The sequence below is a fragment of the Narcine bancroftii genome, chromosome 1, assembly GCF_036971445.1.
Source record: "Narcine bancroftii isolate sNarBan1 chromosome 1, sNarBan1.hap1, whole genome shotgun sequence".
Lineage (NCBI taxonomy): Eukaryota > Metazoa > Chordata > Chondrichthyes > Torpediniformes > Narcinidae > Narcine > Narcine bancroftii.
In genome coordinates, this window is record NC_091469.1 from 7,665,313 (window position 1) to 7,690,619 (window position 25,307).

General features: G+C 42.6%; 1 protein-coding gene across 7 annotated transcripts in view; it reads left to right on the forward strand.

Moving 5' to 3' along the window:
- Window positions 1-25,307, forward strand: part of LOC138755016 (adhesion G protein-coupled receptor L3-like) — a 747,574-nt gene that overhangs the window by 337,747 nt on the left and 384,520 nt on the right. The window lies entirely within an intron of this gene.

The following is a 25,307-nucleotide window of genomic DNA, read 5'->3' on the forward strand; positions in this document are numbered from 1 at the left end:
CAAAAGTTACTAGTTGTAAAATATGTATATTCCTCGTCAGGGAGACAAAAAAACAGAATTAAAAGTCAGTGAACCATTTAGAAAAATCTCAGGCAATAAAATCATAGCACTGAAAATAAGCTTACAATTAATTCAGCTCATGGAAAGGAATGTGACTGTTCCTGCATTTATTCTTCATCCTTGGGGTGCGTCTCACCACTGAGTCTGCTCTTATATGCCAGACAGAACATGGTACAGTTTCATTGGGCAAATTGCTGGCAAGTGTGCTGGGTGTTGCTGGAAGATGGTACTTTGTTACTTGACCTGGCTCCGGTGAAGTGTCCAACATCAGAGCACATTCAGGAGAAAGCCATCACAGTGTGCTGGAGCACCACATTTCTTGGCCCTCTACTGAAACTCCCAGCAAGATCCGGCAAAAATGTAACCATTGCAGAACATTGGTCTTCCACATCTCTCACTTTGCTTGATATCCATCAAATTAGTCGTGACTCAGCCTCCACAATTATCCCAGTAAGAGAATTAGAAGGGTCACCACATCCTGGGTAAAGTAATCTCCCCTCATCTCTGCTGAGAATGACTTGTGCCCTTCTTGTGAAATTGTGATCCCTTGTTTCAACCTTTGCCTGGAGAGGTTGATTGCATTTTGTGGAAAAATACCTAGTCCAGATGGAATATTTCATTGGATGCTAAAGGGAAGTAATGGAGGAAACTGGAGAGATTATGATTGTTATTTATGGATTTAGGAGTTGTGCTGAAGGAGTGAAAAATTGGAAATTTTACACCATTCTTCGGTCAGAGCTATGGAAATAAACCCTGCAACAATTAACCTGACCCATGCTAAGAGATTTTAGAAACCATAATTAGGGACAAATCTAACAGTTGTTTTTAAAATGTGGTTTGATTAAGAAAAGCAAGAGGAATTAATAAAAGGCATATGGTGTTTAACGACCTTAATAGCATTTTAAATTTAAATTTTACTTTGTTCATTTTTAAAATTTACTCATACAAGCCCACAAGCCCAAGCAACCCAAATACACCAAATGATCTACAGCCCCTGTAGGCTTTGAGGGGTGGGAGGAAAGCAGAGCACCTAGAGGAAACGCACGAAGTCAAGGGAGAACTTAAAATCTCATTGCTGATAATGCTGGATTGGAAGCCGGGCTGCTGGAACTGTAATAATGTCGCAGTAAATGCTTAAGCTGAATGTGTTATCCTACTGTTGAGAAAGTTAACAGGGCGTGGTGTGGGAAATATGGCTGATAGATGGATTTTCATATAAGCAGGCTTGACATCAAGACTGATGCCTGTGGAATAAAAGGGGCAGTAGTGGCAACATTGAAAAAGAACCAGCAGTATCAGGATGGAGAGTCAAAATGAGAGATGTTTTTATGGACGTAAGTGAAGAGTACAGTGGAGTTCTTAAGGATTACTATAAGGACACTGCCTTCCTTAATATGTATTAATACAGCTATATATTTACAGGTGACTTGAAATGAGTGTAGTGAATTTTGAGGAGGATTTTAATGAATTCAGTGCAGATGTAGGCAGGTCAGAGGATTGGGAGCTCGTGTGACTGGAGAATACAGACAGAAAATGTAAGATGTTGCAGTCTATTGGAATAACCGGTGTAAAAATTACAAATTAAAGGTTATAATTCCAAAAAGAGTATGAAAAAAAAACCCATCGGGAGACATGTAGAATTATACAGTGTGAGATAGGCCCTTCAGCCCATCATATTGATGCTGACCATCAAAGTTTCTGTGCATCTTTCATTGTTAGCGTTAGAACAGATTGAGAAGGTAGCTCATGAAGTATGAGATTCGAGGTTGGTGCACAAAAACACTTGGGTATCAGGATGACCTGGCTCAGCCAGAGTTAGAGCTCCTTAAGGAAGGACGTGAAGACTTCAGAAGAAGTGAACAAAAGGTTTAGTGGAATAATCCCAGAGATACGAGGGTCTCGGTCATGTGACTAAATCGAAGAAGCTGAGTTGTTCTCAAGAAAGGGGTTTGCAATAGGATCTCAGAGTAGGGTGAAAATTGTGGAGGGTTTGGGTAGAGTAGCTATTTCAATGTGCATAAGAATCAAGATGAGAGGTGCAGGCTTCAAGACCATGCAATTAATGTTATGAGCAAAATGAAGAAAACGACCTCTTGCCCAACAAGTTGTTTGAATTTGGCACATAACTGATGTAGATTCAGTTCTGACGTTCCAAAAGGGAGTCTGTAAGTCTCTGAAAGGAAGACGTGCTGGGGTAAAGAGAGGGCAATCGATCACAGACACTACAGCATTGTTCTCTTCTTTGCACTAATTTATGTAGTTATTTTTAAAAATGTAACTTATAGCAATTTTGCACCGGTAATGCTGCAAAAAAACAACAAATTTCATGACGTTAAATTCTAATTCTGAGATGTAGGGTGAGGGGTGAAGTCTCTGGGTTGTCCCTACAGATAGACAGGTGATACTGTCATAGACAGAACACAGGCGGCATAGTGGTCAGCACAACTCCATTACAGTACCATCGATCAGCACCGTGGTTCGATTGCCGCGCTCTCTGTATGGAGTTTGTATGTTCTCCCTGCGTGGGTTTTCTCCGGTTTCCTCCCACCATTCAAAATGTATTGGGATTATAAATTAATTGGGTGGCATAGACTCAAGGGTTGAAGTGGCGTTGAAATGTCTAAATGTAAAATTTTATGTTTTTTTTTTAAATTTGTCAATCTCTTCCTTCAAACCTCTGGTGGAAACTGATGGGAATTATTAGTCAGTTACACCATTCTAACTTTCTAATTCTCTTTTCTCTTGCAGACTTAAATCAATCGTATCAAATTTTGATTGTTCATTGTTTTGTTTTTTTTAAATTCCTAAACAATGCATTTGCTGCTGCCTGATATTCATTTCCAGTTTTATTTGATTTGATTGAAAGAAGACTATTTGTCACTGACCATTGATATAAATGGTGTTGGCCTCAGTCTCTTGCAAGTCCTTTCTGATCATCTTGTTACACTTGTCTTTTTCTTTAAACTGTCTTTCTCCCCTGAATCCTTACTATTTCTTGTGTTAATCTGTGATCCTGTGAATTCTCTTTAAATTTTTTTGTATCTCTACCCTTGTCAGCCATGAGTATTCTTTGAGAAGCAAGCAATTTTAGGTGATGATACTTCTACATAAACTGCATTCTATGTTTGACTATTGTTCATGAATTTTACAGTAAAGTTCTGATAAATTTGCTGCTGTCTGCATTTGTTTCCTGCCATTACTCTGTAAGAAGCCCAGAGTATTAACGACTGTAATATGTTTCTCTTATTCAACCTAACATGAATTTGAACATTTTATGATAAATATTCATGACCTGGAATGTTGACTGAGCCATTCTTTCTGCCCACGGACCCTTGAGCCCCTCCAGCTTCTCAAGGTTTGCTCAAGATCCCAGCAGCTGTGCAGTTCCTGTGTTTCTAAGTTATGACCTTTATTGACTGAAGGTCCCTTATTGTTAGAGTGGAACTCATTCAGGCTTATTGCTATTACTGAATTTGATATGACCTGGCCTTTTTATGTTTCTGGAACATAATGCTCCAAAAATCCACATTGAATGCAGTGCATTTTTGGGTTTTTGATGCTCTCTTCTCAACCTGTGTGAAAATTAGATCTCCAATTAATGCAATTGTGCTTATGCCACAAGCTTCTCTGGCCCCTGCAGTGCTTAAGGAGAGTTGGAGACCACTTGCAGAGCTGTTTTATATTCCCCTTTGTTCCTTAGTTTTAATATTATTTAGCTTTCACTGATTGCTTTCCTTTAAGTAGGGAAGGAGATGTCTTCTTAATGTTTTAAGGGTATCTTTAATTAATGTCTACCCCCTCCAGTGCTTCTCATTTTCCTAATGTTTAAAATGTCCTTGCATTCCTCTTTACACATGTCTTCTGTTAGATTAACAGGAATAATTCCTGGAATGAGGAATGTTTGACGGCTCTTGTTCTGAACTCCTTGGAGTGCGGAACAAGAACAATGAGGAGGGACCTCATTGAAGCATTTTAAATGTTGAAAGGCCTGGACCCCAAGTTGATGTGGTAAAGTTGTTTCCAGTGGTCTTGGAGTCTTGGACAAGAGGGACAGAAGGGTGCTCATTTAAAACAGCCAGACTGGTGAACCTTTGGAATTTGCTACCATGGAAAGCTGTAGAGGCCAAGTCATTGGGTGTATTTAAGGCAGAGATTGAAAGGATTCTGAACAGTCAGTGTATTCGAGGTTTTGGACAAAAGCAGGGGAGTGGGGCTGAGTGAGAGAATGGATCAGATCATGATGGAATGGTGGAGCAAACTCAATGGGCCAAATAGCCTACTTCTGCTTCTATCTTATCGTCTTATGGACTCATCACTTACACTGGAGTATCCACTCTTTTGTACTGGCTTACTTTTCAGCATGAGTTGTTCCTTTCGATCGTCAGCATGCCCTCATTCTGGTCTGGTTATGTTTGTTTCTTGGGATCATCATGAGTTCACAGCTTTATCAAAATGCAAAACAATATCAGAAATCATGGGGCTTTGCAGTCCAGACTGGCACAAAACTAGAAGTGAATATCATTTAAGCCGATTTCAGGTGGCCAGAATACCCCAATGTAAAGCCACCTAAAATACCTGAATGCAGCTCTTGGGAAGCCACCTGAAAGCGGAGAACCCTGACCCGAAGAGTACTTACCCAACCCTCCTCGTTAGGTGTATTTTCTGCTTCTGAGCACTCCCCCTAGGCACCTGAAAGTGGGCAGGACTACAGCCACAGTCGACAGGAGCCGGCGTTTGCTCCATGGCGTCTCTCCCAACTGCGGACCTTTCAGTTGCCAGAACAATGCCTTCAGTGCTGCCACCTGAATGTTGCTTCGCACACACCCGCAGCCGGCTCTGGAGCCGCATTCTCCCAGCTACCTTCAGCCCCATGTCTGATCCACTGTATTGTAATGGGTGTGGCAGTATGCTGGAACATTAGCTACTGGTGAAAATTAGAGTGCAACTTTTTTGTGCCATATTCAGTTCTGTGGCTTATATTTCAGTACAAGGATTGAATAAAATATTCTGGATCAATATTGTAGGCTGAAGATATTATTTCACACATCAAGAATTATCTCCATTTGAAGACTTTTGTTTGTAACTAAGGGTGATCAAAGCAACTTTTCCAATGTGTTTTTGTACTAGTAACAACCAACCATTTTAAAAAAGAATCGTGTTAACTTTCTATCAATTTACTTACTGCAGGAAAGCCTTCTTCAGAGATATGCATGTGACTTAATCCTGTCATAAATCATAGGCACTTTTGTCACGATGTGAGTATCCAATTTATGGGTTTGTCAGTAATGCCAGTGATAATGGGGTTTAAATTGCAGTTAAAGCTCTTGTGTAGACAAGGTCAAATATTCAAGTGGTTATTTACAGTAACAAGTTGAAATGATTTTTATTAATGGATAAAAGGTGGTTGCTTTTGTGGGGAGAGTATCGCAACAGGCTGCAAGACAAAAGTGTTGGAGAAACTCAGCAGATCACGCAACATCCATAGGAATTAAAAGGTAACCAATGTTGTGGGTCTGACTTGGAGAATTAGCGAAGGGCAGCACAGTTGGCGCAGCGGTTAGCACAACACCTTTACAGTGCCAGCTATCGGGTCCGGGGTTCAATCCCATTGTAAGGAGTCTGTATGTTCTCCCCATTTCGACCCACCTTTCAAAACCTATCAGAAGTGTAGGTTAATTGGTGTAAATTGGGCAGCATGGACTTGTGGGCCGAAACAGCCTGTTACCATGCTGTATATCTAAATTTAAAAATAAAATAAATCCTGACGATTTAGCCCATGGATGCTGAGTGACCTGCTGAGTTTCTCCAGCACATTTGTATACTGCACGACCCCAGTCTCTGCAGACTTTCTTGTCTAACCACAACAAAGTGTAGCATTTTCAGTGGTCTTTAGCCCTCCCATTGGTTTCGCAGCACATTACTGCCGAAAGTCTCATTGCTAAAACCACTTGGAGGATTAAAAGGCTTTCCAGGCATGTGAAGACCAGTGGTCACTGCTGTTACTCACTGTCAGACACACTGATTGCCCTTCACTTTTGGCCACACGAGCAGTTAATTTGATTACCTTCACCAGTCATTTCATCAGCTGCACCTGCCCTTTACTTTACCCTGCTTCTACAAGGATGCCCTCCCCACCTTACCTTGCATGCTTCTCTGGAGAACTGATGGAAGTCCCTTCGTGCTGCCTTTGACTACATTTCTTCCAGGTCATTACTTCGCACTGGAGAGATGACCAATTAAATTCTCCGCCTGACTTTCACAGTAAAATGAAAGGTCAGGAGAGGAATTTGGTCAGCTGCCCAGTGAGAAGCAATGACATCTCACTGCCCTTTCTCGCTTTGATCATACTGATGAGTTTCATACTTGAGTCACTTCATTGTAATTCCATCAAAACAACAAAGTAGCTTAACTTCTGACGCAGCTGTGAAAAACATGCATTGTCCCCTTTCGTTCTCTTGACATCCACGGTGAGGGCAATGAAGAATACATTTTCCTGCTGTCTTTGTCTTATTCCATTGTAACTGCCCTGGACTTCAACAGAGGGTACTGTAATATGGGACACCACTTTGCTGGAGCATTGCCTGTCTTGCTGAACAACAACCAGAAAAGTCAATTAATGTTTTATTCCAAAAGTTTGGCAAGATTACAGATTTTCGATTCTTTCACCTGTAGATAAAGTTAGTGGTGCTTATGGCTGACCAGGTACATTTGCAACATGAGATATGTGAAATAAAGTTAGTGAATTGCACATCTGCAAGTACAGTGAGGTTCTTCAACCAACAGGCTAATATTCAAATAACATTCAAATAGCCATGTAAAGAGCATATTTTAGAGTATCGAGATACAATGAAAAGGAAGGTAAATTAGTTCCAAGTAAGGGTAGCATGAGAGCACTATTGCGGGGTTCATTCAGGAGCCTGAAGACGGCAGGGAAGAAATTGTCTTTAAGCCTGTTGGGGTGCGCTGTCACAATTTTTGCTCTTCTCCCTGTTAGTAGGGGAGAAATAAGATTGTGTCCAAGGTGGGTCCTTCAGTATGTTAGCTGCCTTTTGCAGGCAAATGGAGATAGAGTCCATGGAGGTGAGGGAAGTTTGCGTGATGTTCTGAGCTGCGTTCACCACCTTCTGTAGCTTCTTCCTTCTTCCGTTCTTGAGCAGAGCAGTTCCTGTCCCACTGTGATCCAGCAAATCTGGTTTTGATGGTTCGCCTGTAGAGGTTGTTGAAGGTTGATGGGGGGGGACGACATACTGACCTTCCGTAGTTTTGGCACTGGTGTGTTTTCTTGACTGTTGTGTCAACGTGCTTTCCCCAGGTCAAATCTTTGGAGATGTTTATTTTCAAGAACTTGAAGCCATCCATCCACTCCTTCAACATCAGTGAACAGGGGCATGGTTTCTGTTCCCTCTCCTGAAGTCAGTCATTGTCTCCTTTATCTTATTGATATTGAGAGAGAGATTGTTATTTTAACGCCATTCTAATAGACTTTTAATCCTCCTTGTATTCTGCCCTTACTGTTACTTTATTTTGAATTTTTTTTGTTTTTTGGTCAATTAAAAAGAAACAATGCCACACATTTCAATATACACAGATGTCCACCAACTAATTACAAACATGTGATGTTTCTCCCTCCCCTCTCCCCCGCAATAAAGAAAAACCCCTGAAAGGAAAGATTTAAACCAGCCGCCGGTCTGACCCTATTTGATTGGACCGGCCACAAAAATGGGGGGAAAATAGCTCTACCTCACACCGCAAAAGATCCATAAGGTGAAACCTGAGGTGTCGGAAGTGTCTTTTAGGTGTGAGGTGGAGATGGGAACCTGGTCCTGTTTAAAGGTGGCCCCATTTTAGAGCAAGATTTCGCTAATATACTAGCCAGAATAACGGGAGTAGCTTTCCCACCAGATCCATAGCAAAAAAAATGTATAATGATGACCTGGACATCTGACTTTTCACTCCTTATCAGTCGGGGGGCTACAGAGATGCATAACTGTATTCCCATGGGGGAAAAAAATCACATATAATATTAGAACTTGACACAGCACCTTCGTTAAAATATGGCAACCATATTTGATGCACATGTGAGTGCATCTGCAGCCACATCCTGACAAAAATACCAATTGGTGGATTAATTTAAAAAATTATATAAGGTGGTGACTCCCCTGTTTATCTGGATGTCTTTTGGAAACACCAGCGCCACATCTCGTTTTTTTTTCCGCTTTATTGTTACTTGATACCCGGCCCACAACTGTGCTGTCATCTGTGAATTTGAAGATGGAGTTGGAACAGTATTCAGTTGTGGGTGCTGTTAGGTCTGCTTTGTTCATGAATGAGTGAGACAAACACCAGACTGAGTCGAAATCAGGGTTCTTTGTTCTTTATTACCGGATTGTAACACTTGCGACTAACCAAGTTAGTCGGAGAATGCATTCTGCCGTTATCAGCAAAATGGTGATTTTTTATACCCTTGGATATGTGCTTAGAACATCATCATATCATTACTTGTCCAATGACTAAAACTGTTGCTATCCTTTCCCTGCTAGCTTCCTGCCTCTCAATCCATCAATGTCTCTCTTATCTTGTAAGTACAAGGATGCATTCACATCTTGTTACTGCCCCGTACATTCCCATCTCATGATGTTTTACCTAACAGGAGTACAAGGACACCTCCCCTTCTTGTTACAGCCTTGTACAGGGTAACTCCCTACACATTCCCATCTCATGATGTTTTACCTTACAGTGCAGAGAGGAATATAGTAGGGGACTGAGTGAATACTTGAAGAACATGCTGTTGCGTGTGATTGTGGAGGATATGTTCCCCTTCTTCACTGATTATAATCTATTGAACAGGAAGTTAAGGGTCCAGTGGCAGAAGGGTGAGTTGAGGTCTCGATCCGAGGAATGAGTTTGTGGAGGTTTTGATATTGATGGCAGAGCTGTAATCTATGAAGAGCTGTCCAACATTTATGTCTTTAGTGACCAGGTGTTCCAGGATCAAGTGAGACCCAGTAAGATGGCGTCTCCTATGGATCTGTTTGGCCAGCAGGCAAATTGAAGTGGGGAGGCTGGAGTCACATGATCCATGATCAACCTCTCAAAGCTATTTGTGCATACTTTGCCGCCACCTTCACACCATGTTGTATGTTAGGACCAGACATCACAGGACAGGCCCTACATCCCAACTTGGCCATGCCAACCAGTTTACATTCTGGGCTAATCCCATTTATTCTCATTGGGCCCATATCCTTCTCAACCCTTCTTATCCACAAATCTGTCTTTTGAATGTCAAGTTGTGCCCACTTCCAGAAACAGACCACCCTCTAAGTCCCCTGGGTCCCTCTTTTAAATCTTTCCCCTCTCACCTTGAACTGACATCCTCTTGTTCAAGAAATGCTCACCCTTGGAAAAAGACTTTGAGCATTAACTTTCCAGTTAGAAATGAATCTTGGGGTGTGAGGGAAAGAAAACTGAGGTTTGTCATCTTGAATTATAGTTATAAGTGGATTGAGTCAGTGTGGTATGTACTAAATAGTGCATTTCATTAAAAAAAGTTTTCCTTTGGTCTGAATCCTGCCATAAATTATTTTTTTTAAAGCATTACAATTGTGTATTGACAGAAGACAGTGAGTAAATTACACCAAGCACCAGATACTTGACCAGTTAATATTATTGTTCCAGGTTTACTGATATAACCTTCGAATTCTGTGTATACCAGGAGCTCTCCTTAAAATTCAAATGGCTAAGAACACATCAGGTCTACGGAAATGCTTTATTTCCCTCTGGATGGTGGAAATCTGAAATGCTTTTCCTCAAATTTTTTGTGGCTACAGGGTCATTTAGAATATCCTAGACTATTTTTCTTGGGAAATAAGGGTGTCAACAGATTTAAGTCAAAGCAAAGTGTAGTGGGAATCATGATACAATCTCATAAAATCACAGAACATGCTTGAAGTCTGAATCACCCACAGCTAATCTTATATTTCACTTTTTAATAAGTGCCCTTGTATTCCTTTTCCTATTGTTGACATGGAACACAGTCCTGTTTCTCTCAGTCTCTAGATGTGAAACAGCCTCGTATTCATAAAGGCCGTTGTTTGTACCTGACTCCTCCTGAGAAGTGAGAAGTTGAGACATGAAGTTTCTGTTGTTCCTGCCCCCCCCCCCCCCCCCCCAGGATACATGACATTTGGATCACATTTAATTTCTAATATTGAAGTTTGTATGCCTACAAGGCTGAAAATATTCAATGGCAGTATTAATGTGTATATTAATGGTCAGATTCTGATTTACTCAAAAAGAGTCTATCCTTTGTTAGCATAATGCTGGCTGCAAAGTTCACCAAAGCTGCTTGGAATTCATCTGCAGGGGGAATAAGTGAGAGATTTCCTTCCACTGCCTCCTTGCATTCCAACCCTAAAGCCATCACAAATCTGCCTGCTGTGCTTTAATATTTGCAACACTGAGCGCTTCTGACCCCACTGTCTTTGTTCAGGGACATTTTACAACCCAGACACAAAGGCAGCTGAGGAAATTGGCTGTTCATTATGAAAATATTTGCACGTTATAGTTCTATTTTGGGGTAATAAATTTGAATCTGAAGCCACAGTAAAGGCTCTTGCATTGTTGGCTGCTTTAAGAAAATTCAGTACTGCAAAGAAAAAAACACCATTTGCACTTTGGTGGCTTAATCAAACATTCATTAGAAGTCAAATTACAAAGGAGAGGCAGGTTTTACCTTCAGGATGTTTTCAAAGGTTAATGGAGTGAGACCTGAAAGCTGTGGTGATATTAGTTGCTTTCATTTGGCTTGTGATTTTCACCCATTCTCTGGGCCAACTGACAGTCATATATATCAGTTTAAATGCCTTTGTGGAAAGAGCTTGTGGTCTTGCACTGATTCTGAACATGTCTTGCCTGAAGTAGGTGCAGTTTCCTATGGTGGTATTGACCATGTTGAGGGGATAGATAGAGTAAATACAAGCAGGCTTTTTCCACTGAGTTTAGGTGAGAGAAGAACAAGAGGACATGGGTTAAGGGTGAAAGGTACAATGTTTAAAGTGAACATTGGGGGAACGTCTTCAGAAAAAGTGCTGAGAGTGTGGAATGAGCAGCCAGCTGAAGTGATGAATGCTGGCTCGATATCACCTCTTTCAGAAAAATTTAGACAGGTACATGGATGGGCAGGATATGGTCTGGGTGCAGGTTAATGCTGCAAATAAGGCAGAATAATAGTTCAGCACTTACTAAATGAGTGGAAGGGCTTTTTTTCGGTGCTATAGTGTTCTATGGGAAGAACATCACCCTTTTGCTCGAGTCCTGGAATAGTTGGTAAACCCCACACATGCGTGCTACTATGCTCAATCTGGAGTCAGCTCTGCTGTTCCGAACACCCTTTTGAAACACTATCTTAAGTGCTTTGAAGGCAATTTATTTTCACCCTTGAATGAAAATTAAGAGTGGCAGATATGAATGCATCACCGCATTGCTGATGACGGTGGTGTTGGGCTTCTTGACAGTTTTCCTTGACAGTCTACACAAAGTACACTTCCATATCAATGTAACTTGAGGCTGGGGAATTCCAACAAGTTGGAGCACTCAGCTCAAATGCTGTCCACTATAGAACAGACATAATTTACAAATCCTCTTATTTTAATATTTTCCTTCCTGGAATTCAGTAAGAGAATTGAATGAGAGGATTAAATAAAATAATACAAAGACAATAAATTCAGAAAGTTGTTTCCATATTTTTTAATGTCATATAATGCAGAACATGGAACATTATTGCATAGTACAGGCCCTTCGACCCACGATGATGTACCGACCTATGCAAACCTACTCCACAATAATCTAACACTTCCTTACCTCATACCCATAACCCTCTATTTTTCTTACACCTCTGTGCTTTGTCTTTCGAACGTCCCTATTATACTAGGCTCCACCACTAAGCTCTCTGTGTGAATAAAAACATACCTCTGACATCTCCCCTGATCTTTATTCCCCTCACCTTAAACAGATTCCTCTGGTACTTGCTGTAGTCATCCCAGGATAATGGTGTTGGTTGTCTACCCTATCTAAGCACCTCATCTCTATTAAATCACCTCTCATCCTTCTTTGCTCCAAAGAGAAAAGCCCTAGCTGTGACAACCTTGCTTCTTAAGGCATGCTATCCAATTCAGGCAACATCCTGGTAAATCTCCTCTGCACCCTCTCCATAGCTTCCACATCCTTCAATCCCCATATGTTTTTGAAGGATGGGAGGAAACCAGAGCACCCAAAGGAAACCCATGCATGGAAACTCATGCAGCCTAATGATGCCACAAGAACTGAATGCAATATTCCAAGTGTGGTCTCACTAGAATTTAAAAGAGCTGATTGGAAGTGTAATAATTAATGTCTTGATGGTGTTGGACACTACTATAGATCACCATTCCCTTTCTCAGTGTATTCTTCCCTCTGTAATATTCTCTTCCTCTGTTTCTGTTGGAAAGAATCATCCAGCACTTATCTGTCACGTCGGAAGTTACTCATGGGCCCATTTTGTTGGAATAAAGGGCCAGCCAGAGAAGTCCTTCCAATGCTGCCCATGGCATCCTTTCTTTCTGGGAACATTGATTCTCACTGCTTCCCTTGGTTGCCTCCAACCAGTACTGTATCCCTTCTGTGCATCTACCTAGTGTTCGATGACGGACTTCAACAGTTGCCAATAAATTGCCTTCAATATGAATATTTTGTCCTCCTACTGAATATCCCCTCTGTGACAATCTAATCAAACCTCCAGTCTGAGGTAAGAAGAAGTCTGCAAATGCTAGGGAACAATACGCAAAAGTGGTAGAGGAGCTTGAAGAATGGCTCAAGACTGAAACATCGACTGCTTTTGTTTTCCATGGCTGCTGTGTGACCAGCTGAGTTCCTCCTGCATTCCTATGTAGTTCTCTCATCTCAGTCACCCCTTTCTTTCCTTACAGTTATTGTCCTAGAGCCCTTGTACATCTAGTCTTCTCTCTTCCCCAACAGTGACCAACTTACAGGTCTCATCTAATGAAATTCTCAACCTTTCTGAAAGTAGTGGGTGAGAGAAGATTCCAAACATTTTTAAATCAACTTTTGGGCATGCATCCAATTTGTGTAAAGCCCAATGTATGAGGAACTCGTGGATTCATCAAGAGATGTAGTAACACAGGAAGAGATATGTCAGCTCACCAACCATAAACTACGCATTTACACAAACCCTCCATTAATCCCATTTCTTTTAAAAACACATCTCATATTCCTGTCAGCTCTTCTGAGCTACTGTCTCCCACTAACACATTAGAGCCAATGAACCTGCAGGCCTCTGGCATAAATGAGGAAACTACTAGAGCACTCTCAGCTGACCCAAGCAGTCATTGGTAAAATGTGTGAACGTCACATAGACCACACTTGATGCCAGGGTGAAACCTGGGTCTCTGCTGCTGTGAAGAAGGGCAAATCTGACACAACAAGGGTGAATATCTTCCACCTGGAGATTAATTTAGAGCAGCCATTCTCAACCTATTGAAACATCGCTTTTTATCTGACACTAAATGCAGCTGTGACTACTTATTTATCTATCCTTTTCTATGTATTATCTCTTTTTCTGTCCCATGTTGCATTGTGATAATTTAATTGTAGTTGGTGTACTGTGTACCCGTGAAGCTGTAGCAAATAAAGATTTGGATGCGTCTGTTCAGTAATGTGAGACAATTACCTATCACATGCACAAACACATATATAAATTTTAAACGGTGCATGCAGCATGGTCACCGGCCCTTTTGGCCCATGATCATGTGCTGCTCAAGTATATCAATCAGCCTACAACCACTGGAGCACCCGAGGAAAACCCATGCAGACGTAGGGAGAATGTGCAAACTCTTTACGGACAGTGCTGGATTTGAACCCAGATCGCTGGCGCTATAAGAGCATTGCACTAATTGCTATGTTAATTGATATATATCGAACTATAGAACACTACAGTCCATATGAACTATTTTTCTGTCTAGTCCTATTGACCTGCACCCAGACCATAGCCCTCCATACCTCTCCCATCCATATACCTGTCCAAATCTTTCTTAAATGTCAAAATGGGGTTTGCATTCACCACTTCAGCTGGCAGTTTGTCCACCCATATATAAGATCCCCCTAATGTTCCCTTTAAATATCTTTCCTTTCACCCTTAACTCATGTCCTCTAGTTCTTGTCTGTCAATTGAAAACACAGATATCTGAGAAGTACGGATGAATTTGGTTTCCTTGAAAGGAAAAAACAAATCGAGGAAAATAACTCAAAGTTGGCAAGCACATATCTGCAGCTTAATGACACTGTCATGCAGAAGTATGATTAGGGAAATGCACATCTGAGATGTTGCGTTCTTAATTACACAAATTAACTAATTATCAGCATTTGCAGAAATGATCTGAGCTTTAGAGATTGGCATCACACTTACACAGAGCATAAATATTATGGCTGCATTGACTGAGAAAGTAGGTGATTTAGCACCAGACACAGGGTTCTCCTTTTCTCTTCGTCTCTGGTAAGAAGTTTCGATTCTTGTACAGGATGAGGTATGGTTCCTTGACACTGTATTCATTTCAAAGCATCCAAAGTACTTCTGTCTTCTTTGTTTAAGTAGCTCATGCAAGTGCACCTGAATTTCAGTGAGCACAGCATTTATCATGCAGATTGAGTCAAGCAGTGTGATGGATTTTTGAAAGTGATTGTGAGAACACCTGCAACGGTTTTGTGCCAGTTGATAAAACTATTTCTGCAGGCTCCTGGTTGTTTTTTTTCCCGCATCCATCTGTCATTTTTCTTCAGCTGTTGCCCTGCTTTTGCCGCATCCCATTGATCACTCTTGGATTCCTGCGATAATAAGTGGTACAAAAAGAATAACTCCAGAACAAATTAAGTCCTTGCTGTGGGGGGCGAGCATGGAGGTGGAAATCCACTAAAGGCCAACTTGGGACTGTTGCCTGGTGCGTTGGGAAGTCATTCACTGATACATTGAGGAGACATCTCAATGCGGAGGCAAATACCTTGGAAGTCATTGAAGAACAGACAGTTAGTTGGTGGCCATTATGATTAAGGAAGAGGTTGACTTGCGAATGATGGCCTAATATGTGCTCTCGTCTGGATACGTCTAGGGAGGAGGAAAATTCTTGCTAAAGGCTGGTAAAAGAAGTTGTATATAATTAATAAAATTCGGATGTTCATTTATACTGCACATCCCTGGACAGCTTCAACTCTGCACATCTGTACTAGCAAAGCCAAATTTGAGAAAGGAAATTAAGAGTTTATCCGTGATCTTCCAAAGAAAGGATTGACAGCAGCGCAGTTAGCTAACTGCACCAGAAACCAGGGTTCAAATCTGGTGCTGTCTGTAGGGAGATTGTACCTTCTCCCCTTGTCTGCATGGGTGTCCTCCGGGCATTCCAATTTGCTGCCACGCTTGAAAATGTACGGGTTGTTGGTTAATTAGGATATTTAGGCAGTGTGGGCATGGGGGCAACAAGGGCCTGTAACCATGCAGTATGTCTTAATTTAATTATAAAAAATAATATTATAATTGTGCTTTTGCCATTGATTTGATTGATTTCACCTTCATTTGGCAGGCTGCTTAGTCAACAACTGTTTGATTTCCACAAAGTAAATCTTGGCTGCCTCTGCACAAGCACTGAATTTATGAGACACAAGGCCATTATAAAAAATATTAATGGCTACCTTTCTTTCTGTTGATTTTTCTTTGAGCTTGCTTTGTAATGAACCCTGACCATGTGCCAAAATTGCAAAGATTTTCATTGACTTCAAGGAGAAAAGAATAGTTGAAGACCAATCAATTGGAGCTCATTAAAACTCCTGTAAGTGGAGATAAGCAATGTTTTTCATCTGCTTACAGCTTCCATGTAAGATGCATTCTATTTCCATGACCTAAGTGTCTTTTTGAATAGACCAGGCAAATCAATTTCAAATTCCCTTTCAGATTCCTTTGATCTTACCTCAGTTTAATTTTGATGGTCAAATTGCAATATTTTTTTTAAAAAGGGAACATGGTACCACAAGAGCTGCCTACAGTCTTTCATTTGGTGTGTTGATGGAGGAACTCAGCAGGTCAGTTAGCGATTCAATTGGGACTCTCTGTAAGGACTGATTTTTTTTTAAAGTGGTGAAATTATATACATAAAAGAAGAAAGAACCTGTGGAAATGGTTCAGTGATAGGGGAAGAGGAAAGACATTGGCATTGTGTGCTATCACCTTTGGGCCACTTTCCCAGCTTTTTTTCCCCCCTTCCGCCTTATGATAGTCTTGATAAAGGATCCAGACCCAAAAGATTGGTTATCCTTTACTTCCTTCGGATGCTGCATGCCCTCGTGAGTCTCTCCAACAAGTTTGTGTGTTTGTTGTTGTGTAACTCTTGAGTAACTGGTTGACCGTTTTGAGTTTTGTGTGCCCGAAAACTCAAAACTCAAAACTCAAAACGGTCAACCAGTTTACCTATCTCGGCTGCACCATTTCATCAGATGCAAGGATCGACAATGAGATAGACAACAGACTCCCAAGGCAAATAGCGCCTTTGGAAGACTACACAAAAGAGTCTGGAAAAACAACCAACTGAAAAATCTCACAAAGATAAGCGTATACAGAGCCGTTGTCATACCCACACTCCTGTTCGGCTCCGAATCATGGGTCCTCTACCGGCATCACCCTCGGCTCCTAGAACGCTTCCACCAGCGTTGTCTCCGCTCCATCCTCAACATCAATTGGAGCGCTTTCATCCCTAACGTCGAAGTACTCGAGATGGCAGAGGTCGACAGCATCGAGTCCACGCTGCTGAAGATCCAGCTGCGCTGAATGGGTCACGTCTCCAGAATGGAGGACCATCGCCTTCCCAAGATCGTGTTATATGGCGAGCTCTCCACTGGCCACCGTGACAGAGGTACACCAAAGAAAAGGTACAAGGACTGCCTAAAGAAATCTCTTGGTGCCTGCCACATTGACCACCGCCAGTGGGCTGATAACGCCTCAAACCGTGCATCTTGGCGCCTCACAGTTTGGCGGGCAGCAACCTCCTTTGAAGAAGACCGCAGAGCCCACCTCACTGACAAAAGGCAAAGGAGGAAAAACCCAACACCCAACCCCAACCAACCAATTTTCCCCTGCAACCGCTGCAACCGTGTCTGCCTCTCCCGCATCGGACTTGTCAGCCACAAACGAGCCTGCAGCTGACGTGGACTTTTTACCCCCTCCATAAATCTTCGTCCGCAAAGCCAAGCCAAAGAAGAACTCTTGAGTAACCTCAAGACCCAGGTTTTGAGGCATTGAACTGAGGGTATACTTTCTGAGGCAATGAGACTTGCGTCTGGAAAAGTAGCTGAGGGTAGATTCATATGGTGTTACCAGCAAGTGAAGACAATCAGTCTTCCTGACAGAGGGATCATCAACACCAACATCACTCAAAAGGGACTTTAAATACATGGCTCAAAGACAGATGAAGTACAGCTGAACAGCATGAGAGCATAATTCTTTTGTTGAAATTCTTATCTGGCTTCCAATTGCATAACACATTATTTAATCCAGAGCTTGAGAATTAAATTCATTTCTTCTGGAAGTAAAACTAGATAACAACCGATCCCTGACCATTTCTTTTCTCTTCAGAATTTTAACTGAATGCATCTTGATGCTAGTCACTCTGTATCCCAGCCTGATTTTAGTAACAATGCCAAGTTGATAGAGTTAATGGTCAGAATCTTTCTCCCAGGATAGAGGACATGTGTTTAAGATGAGGAGGAGGAGATTTAATGGAGACATAAGGGGCAAATGTTTTACCCAGAGGGTGAATACCCTGGAATGGGTCGCCAGGAGCAGAGTTGGAACCAAATACAATAGTAGAGTTTAATGGGCCCCTGGATGAACGTGGATATAAACAGGATGGAGGGATGTAGATTGTGTGAGGGCAGTGGAGATCTGGCTTAATCTGGTGCAGCACAAAAATGATGGAAGAACTCAATGGGTCAAGCAGCTTCTGCAGAAGTGTGTTGCTCCAGGTTTCCAGCATTTGGCCTAGTTGACACGTGGGCCTATTGGACTTTTCCTGTATTGTTCTGCTCTGGGTTCTGGATTTTCCAATGCAATATTTATTTGGGAGCACAGAGAGGAAATTGGATTATGTTGCCCTAGGATTGTATGTTGTCAGGTACTCCTAGGATAATGTGGTGTTCCCCATTAAACAGCAACCTCCTCTCCCCATGATCATTGTACAGATTATTCAAATGCTGGTGAATAATATGTCCTTCACCTCTGTCTTTACCTTTATGGGAACCCTATTGTATGACCTACCATAGTACAAGTATCTAGTTCAATGGCTCTTCATCGTCCTGACTTGTGAATCTGCAGGGGTCATCTACTGGATCCGGTGCTCCTGATGTTGCCTCGTCTACATTGGGGAGACTGGTCACAGTCTGTGATATCATTTTGTTGAGCACTTTTCCTCTGTTCACTGCAACAGCAAGGACCTTCCAGTGACCAACCACTTTAATTCCACACTGACCTGTCTGTCCATTTCTCGTATACTACCAAATTGAGGCCATCCATAAATTGGAGAAACAACATCTCAGCAATCTCCAACCAGACAGCATCAACAGTGACTTAACTAATTTCCATTAACTCCTTTCCCCAGACTGTTCCTTTCCCTACCCTTCTGTCTCCCTTCCTCCAGCTCCCCACCCCTTCCCTTCCTTCTCTTTTCAGAGAGCTACCCCTCCCCCATCTCATCAGCTTTTATTTCTTCCACCCTCTCACCTGTATGACCTCTTTCTTTTTAGCCCATGCTTCTCCCCCTGCTCCTCCTCCCTCCCCACCTTTTTATTCAGGTGTCTATCTGCTCTTATACCTGAGAAAGGTCCCAGGTCCGAAACATTGGTTACCCTTTACCTCCTATGGATGCTGAGTGACCTGCTGAGTTTTCATCTTTTGTAGCCCTCTGCCCTCCCCCAATCACTTTCTCTTCTACTCTCTCGCCTGAATCCACTATGATTTCTTAACTGTTAACCTGAGCTCTTCCTTCTGTCCCTTTCTCCCTCCTCTCTTCCTCCCCAACCTCCACCCCTTTTTATTCAGGAATCTGTCTGATATTCAGTACTCCTGAGAAGTAGGCTCAGGCCTAAACCGTTATGTATGCTGCGTGACCTGCTGAGTTTCTCCAGGATGTTTGTGTATTGCGCTGGATCCCAGTGCCTGCAGAATTTCTTGTTTAACCCCATTTCTTGCCAAAGTCTTACTATTTTTGATCACTGGAATGGTCCTGAGCTTGCACTGCAGGTGATTGATGAGCTCTGCAACTAGGCAATAAATGTAACTTTGCACTTGAGCTTCAATTTGCATCATGGGACAAACATCAATGACATTTCCATGCCTTCATTACTGAGATGTGTATGAAACTGAAACGAATGTTTCAGCAAACTACACTGTACATTGACTGAAATGGGTGTTTCCTGATGCAGTTTCTTCCCATAGTACAAAGACTTTGAGAAACATTCTATTGATTATATAATTGCATGGTTTTCAATGTAGCTTTTGCACTCATTAAGTTTATATATATTGGGCAATGAGAAACTGGTTTCCATGTCCGGAGATCCATTTTCTGTCTCTCACAACCACAAACATCCTGGTGTGCTTGGGAAGATTGCAAGTTGTACCTTGGATTTGGTTTCCTTTCCTTCCTTGCCCTCTGTGATTTGGATGTTAGTTACAGAGGACAGTGATGGGAAAAGTTAAAACCATATCCTCTGACTAATTGTATTGCTAACAGATGCTCTTCTATTTAGTGGCACTGTCTGACAAACCTTCCAGACTTTGTGCCCACATTTTAATTATTGCTCTGCCATAATCAGAAATTAATTTGAAAGTAGTCATATCCCAAACATCATTTTACTCAGTGAATTCTATGCTTAATTAGTGCAAACATTCCTTGTGAAAGGATGGTGCAACATTCCACAACATGCTTTCAGTGTTCAGATTGAGGGTAATGTTTGTTTGAGGCACATTGTAACATCAACTCAGTGGACCCTTCATTGTCATCCCAGATTGTCATCATATTCTCAAATCAAAGTGAAGAAACACGCAGGCGATTGCCAAGGCTGGAACAGGTGTGAGAGAGGACCAGCAAAATGAGCCGGTGATCTGTTCGTGCCATTAGGATTGTAAATGACCAGGTGCTGTGTCTTGCAGTGGGCAATGTGAAGAGAGAGTTAAGCAAGGACAACCCACGGAAAGCTGCTGGACTGGATAACATACCCACGCGGAGTGCTTAGAGGATGTGCGGCTCAGCTGGCAGATGTTCTCACCGACGTCTTTAACATCTCTCTGAGAAGCGCCATGGTCCTAATGTACTTCAAAATCATCACCATTGTCCCCGTGCTGAAGAAGTCATCTGTGTTTTACCTCAATGACTACTGCCCTGTCACATCTGCTGTCATGAAGTGCTTCGAGAGTTTAGTCGTGGGCCACATCAAGCTCCTGCTGCCCCCGTCACTAGACCCCCTGCAGTTCGCATACACATCCTACTGCTCTACGGATGATGCCATCGCCACCGCCCTCCATCTAGCCATCGCCCACCTGGAAAATAAAGACATGTATGTTCGAACGCTGTTTATCAATGTCAGCTTGGCATTTAACGTAATCAGACTTCAGTACCTGATAAAAACACAAAATGCTGGAGAAGCTCAGCAGGTCAACCAGTGTCCTTTATGTAGCAAAGACAAAGATACAGAACCAACGTTTTGGGCTTGAGCCCTTCATCAAGGTATGAGAAAATGACAGCAAACGTCCAAAATAAAGAGTTGGGGGGTGGGGGGGAGAGGGGTGCCAAAGCCTGGAGATGATAGATGGAGAAATGAGGGAGGGGGCAGCAGCAATGAGAGGGGGGATGTTGGAGCTGGGTGAGTGAAAGAACTGAAAAGACAGGAAAGGGGAGGGGAAAGAAAGGCAAGTAGGTTTAACGGAAAGCAGTAAAGTCAATGTTCATGCCATATGGCTGGAGGGTCCCTAGCCAGAAAGTAAGGTGTTGTTCCTTCAATCTACAGGTGGTCAGGATGGGACAGTACATAAGGCCATGGACAGATACGTGAGTGCAGGGGAATTGAAATGGTTGGCCACTGTGATGTCACTGTGGTTGTGAATGGAGAGGAGGTGCTGAGCAAAGCAATCTTGCGGTCTACAACTGTCTTTCTGATGTAGAAAGAGTGCACCAGATGCAATAAATCAGTTCTCTGGATGTACAAGTGAAGTGTTGCTTCACATGAAAGGCCTGTGTGACCATGGTGAGGGAAGAGGTATGGGTGCAACTGTTGCACCTCCTGAAGGTACAGGGGATGCGATGAGTGAGGAGGGATGAGTGCACAAGGGAATTGCAGAGGAAGCGGTCCCTGCGGAAGACCAAGGAAAAATGTATCTGGTAGTGGGATTCTGTAGTAAGTGCCAGAAATTCAGGAGGATGATGGGTTGGATGTTGAAGCTGTTGGAGTGGTTGGTGACGATAACGGGGAATCTGTTTGTTGCATTTGGGGGCAGTGGGGCCAAGGAAGATGAGCAGGAAATGGAGGAGATGTGGGTGAGGGCTGTGTTGATAGTGGTGGAGGGGAAGCCACATTTATGGAAGAAGGCAAGCATTTCAGAAGCTCTGGACTGGAAGATCTAATTTTGGGAACAGATGCAGCGGAAACGGAGAAATTGACCGAAGGGGATGGAATTCTTGCAGAGGACAGGGTGAGAGGAAATGTAGTCAAAGTAGTTGTGGGAATTGGAGGGTTTGTAGTATATGTCAGTAGAAAGCTGGTCTCCCTCGATTGAGACAGAGAGATCTATGCAGGGGAGAGTATTATCAGAGAGTGCTTAGTCCACTGCTGTTCACCCTGTTGACCCATCACTGTGCAGCTAAACACAGGTCGAAACGTATCATCAATTTTGCTGACTGCATGACTGTGGTGGGCCTTATTAGTTAGAATGAGGAGTCCACGTACAGAGATGAGGTGCAGTCGCTAATGGACTGATGCAGAGCCAGGAACCTGTATCTGAATGTTAATAAAACTAAAGAGACGGTTGTCAACTTAAGGAGAGCCCGGGGGGAACCAGGCTCCGCTGACCATTGGCAGCTTGACTGTTGAGGTCTTCAAGAGTATCAAGTTCCTTGGAGTGCACTTGGCAGGAAATCTCACCTGGTCCCTTAACACCAGCTCCATAGCCAAGAAAGCCCAGTAGCGCCTCTACTTCCTGCAAAGGCTGAGGAAAGTTCATCTCTCACCCTCCATCCTCACTACATTCTACAGAGTATGTATCGAGAGCATCCTGTGCAACTGCATCACTGCCTGTTTTGAAAGCTGCAGCACCTTGGATTGAAAGGCCCTGCAGAGGATAGTGAAGTCGGTGGAAAAAGATCATTAGGGACTTTCTTCCTACCATGAAGGACATCTACAACACTCGATGCAGGCAAAAGGCAATAAACATTGTCTCTGCTCTTCCCCCTCCCCATTTTATTCAGGTGCCAACTTGTACCTGATGAAAGGCCCAGGCCCAATACCATGGTTACCCTTCTTCTGGATGCAGCATGAGGTGCTAAGTTTCTCCAGCACATTTGTGCATTGCACTCGACTCCAGCATCTACTGACTTACTTGTTTAACTTCAGAGAGCATTGTCTCTGTGCAGGAAATGTGGTCTGGTGACATTCCCATAACTGGGATAGCATTCTCCTGGACTGCTTCCCTTTTGCCTATTTAATTTGGAGCTTCATGCCCTACAGTGCAGCATGCTGCTGAGTAAACCCACTTGTCTCAATAAGGCAATGATTGTGGAAAGATTTGCAGTGCAGAACAGGAAGAGAAAACCAACATTTAAAACTTCAAATTTTTTTTGACTAGGTTATAATTACCTCAATCTTTGCAGCCTTTAAATTGTAAAGTATGTTGCCCATCTGACTTTTGAATGAGAATTACACAGCAGAACAGACCACTGGTCCAGTCAATATTTTCTTCCAGCCTTCTTTCATCTTTCCAGGGGAACCTAGAGGGTAGGGCAGCATCAGTGGGATAAAAAGAATGCTCTATGTTTCCGTTCGAAACATCGACCATTTTTCTCTCCCACTGATCCTGCCCCTCCCACTGAGTTCCTCCAGCAGATTGTGTTCGGCTTCAGACTCCAGAGTCTGCAGTCTCCTGTGTGCCTTCTTTCCTTCTTGCTCTCTGATGTAAAATGTCACTTTTTCACGTACTTAACCTCACCTAAAGATGCAGGACTTTATTACTCTCTCCATCCACTCTCTGGGTCAGTCTGTGCCTCGGGCTAGTATTTTGAGTTCTTCCCAATTTTCACTTTGATTTCTCAGGTACTGATGGACAACAATTTTGCTTCCCCCTCCCCCCCCCCCCCATAAATGGAATCTAAGTCAAAAATGTATCCATTTTCTGAGGGTAATATTCCATTGAAAAACGCTAATGCTTGCAAACTGTTGATATGCACGCATGGACTGCAGATTCTAATATTGACTGTAGGTGATGAACCAGCTGTCTCAGTTATCTCACATCTCACAGGATCTTGGCCATTCATTACCCCAGACAGCGATTGGAAAGGGAACCTTTCACTTCCTATCTCTCTGCTTGGACACGAAGCCAATGGTTTTCAAGTTGCCAGGAGAAATTTCTGGGAATGAGGTGTAACATGTTGGTGTGCTGAGAGTGATCTTTTTTAATGTTCCCTTGCATTCCTGTTTCTATCCATTCTTTCTCCCGTTATCAAAAGGGATGACCTGCATCCAAATGATAAATGGCTCCCAATATTTAAATACCTTCACTTATTCTACTTTCATCTCTTGCCATTTAGCCTGACTTGATTCTTTTTAGTTCTTTAATTCAAGTTTATTGTCATGTGCGCTGACGTACAGTGAGGAAGTAGGGGCATGATTTTATTTATTTAATTTGGAGATACAGCACTTTCAATTGCAGGCCCTTCAACCACCAAATCACACCCTTGTGACCAATTAACCTACAAACCCCATACATCTTTGGAACGTGGGAGGAAACCAGAGCACCCAGAGGATACCCACGTGGTCACAGAGAGAACATATAAACTCCTTACAGACCACATGCCAGGGTCGCTGGTGCTGAAAGAATGTTGTTCTAGCCATGCTGGCCTGCATGCTTGTAGCAATCCAGTTAGTTAACACCTGAATAGTGTAGCAATAAAAGCAGAGTTATGGACAAATCAGTTTTTGCAGAGCAGGAACAATATTATTTTACTGATGGACAGTTTGTTCAGGAGTCTGTTAACAGTGTGGGGAAATAAAAACTGCCCTTGAATTAGGAGATCTAGTTTCTCCAGCACTTTTGTGTATTAAATACAATCAGGACATCTGCAGATTTTCTTGTTTCACTTGAATCTGGGGATTTGTGTCTCATGATTCTTGTCCCTTATGGGAGGGGAAACGAAAAGAGTGTGGCTGGGGTGGGATGAGTCTTTTAATATGTTGGCTGTTTTTTCACAGCAGCAGGAGGTTGAGATGGAGTTGATGGAGGAGAGGGGTGCGTTTGTGATGGTCTGAGCCATGTTCACAACACTCTGCAGTTTCTGTCAATTTTTGAGTGGAGCACTTCCCGTCTCACGTAGTGCTGCACCCTGACAGGATGCATTCAATGCTGCACTTGTCAAAGCTGTTGCTACTGGGCCACTACTGTTGGCGTAGCGGTTAATGTAACCTGTTTCCCGTGCCAACGATCAGGACTGGGGTTTAAATCCCGTGCTGTCATGAAGGAGTTTGTAGGTTCTCCCCGTGTCTGCATGAGTTTTCTCCAGGTGCTCTGGTTTCCTGCCACCGTTTGAAATGTACCGTTTGAATTGGGTGGCATGGGCTCATGGGACAAAATGGGCCATTACCATGATGTATGTCTAAATTTAAAGAAAAATTCTTGTTATCTTCCCTTCAATTCCCCTTTATACTCCTAGCTGGCTTCTTGGCTCCACCCCAGCTTATTTGTTTATTGTCATTTGGAATTGGTCGACATACTTTGCCATAGATGCCATCCCAATTCTGGCCAATTCAGGACATAAGCTCAACTTTCCACCCACTGTGTTGCTCACCGGTAAATGCATTTACTGGTTATTAATTTCAGGTGGTACATCAATATTTAGAAATTTTAAATATTGTCATCTGACATTCTGGCCCAAGAGCCCCCTCCCCCACCCAAGTACACT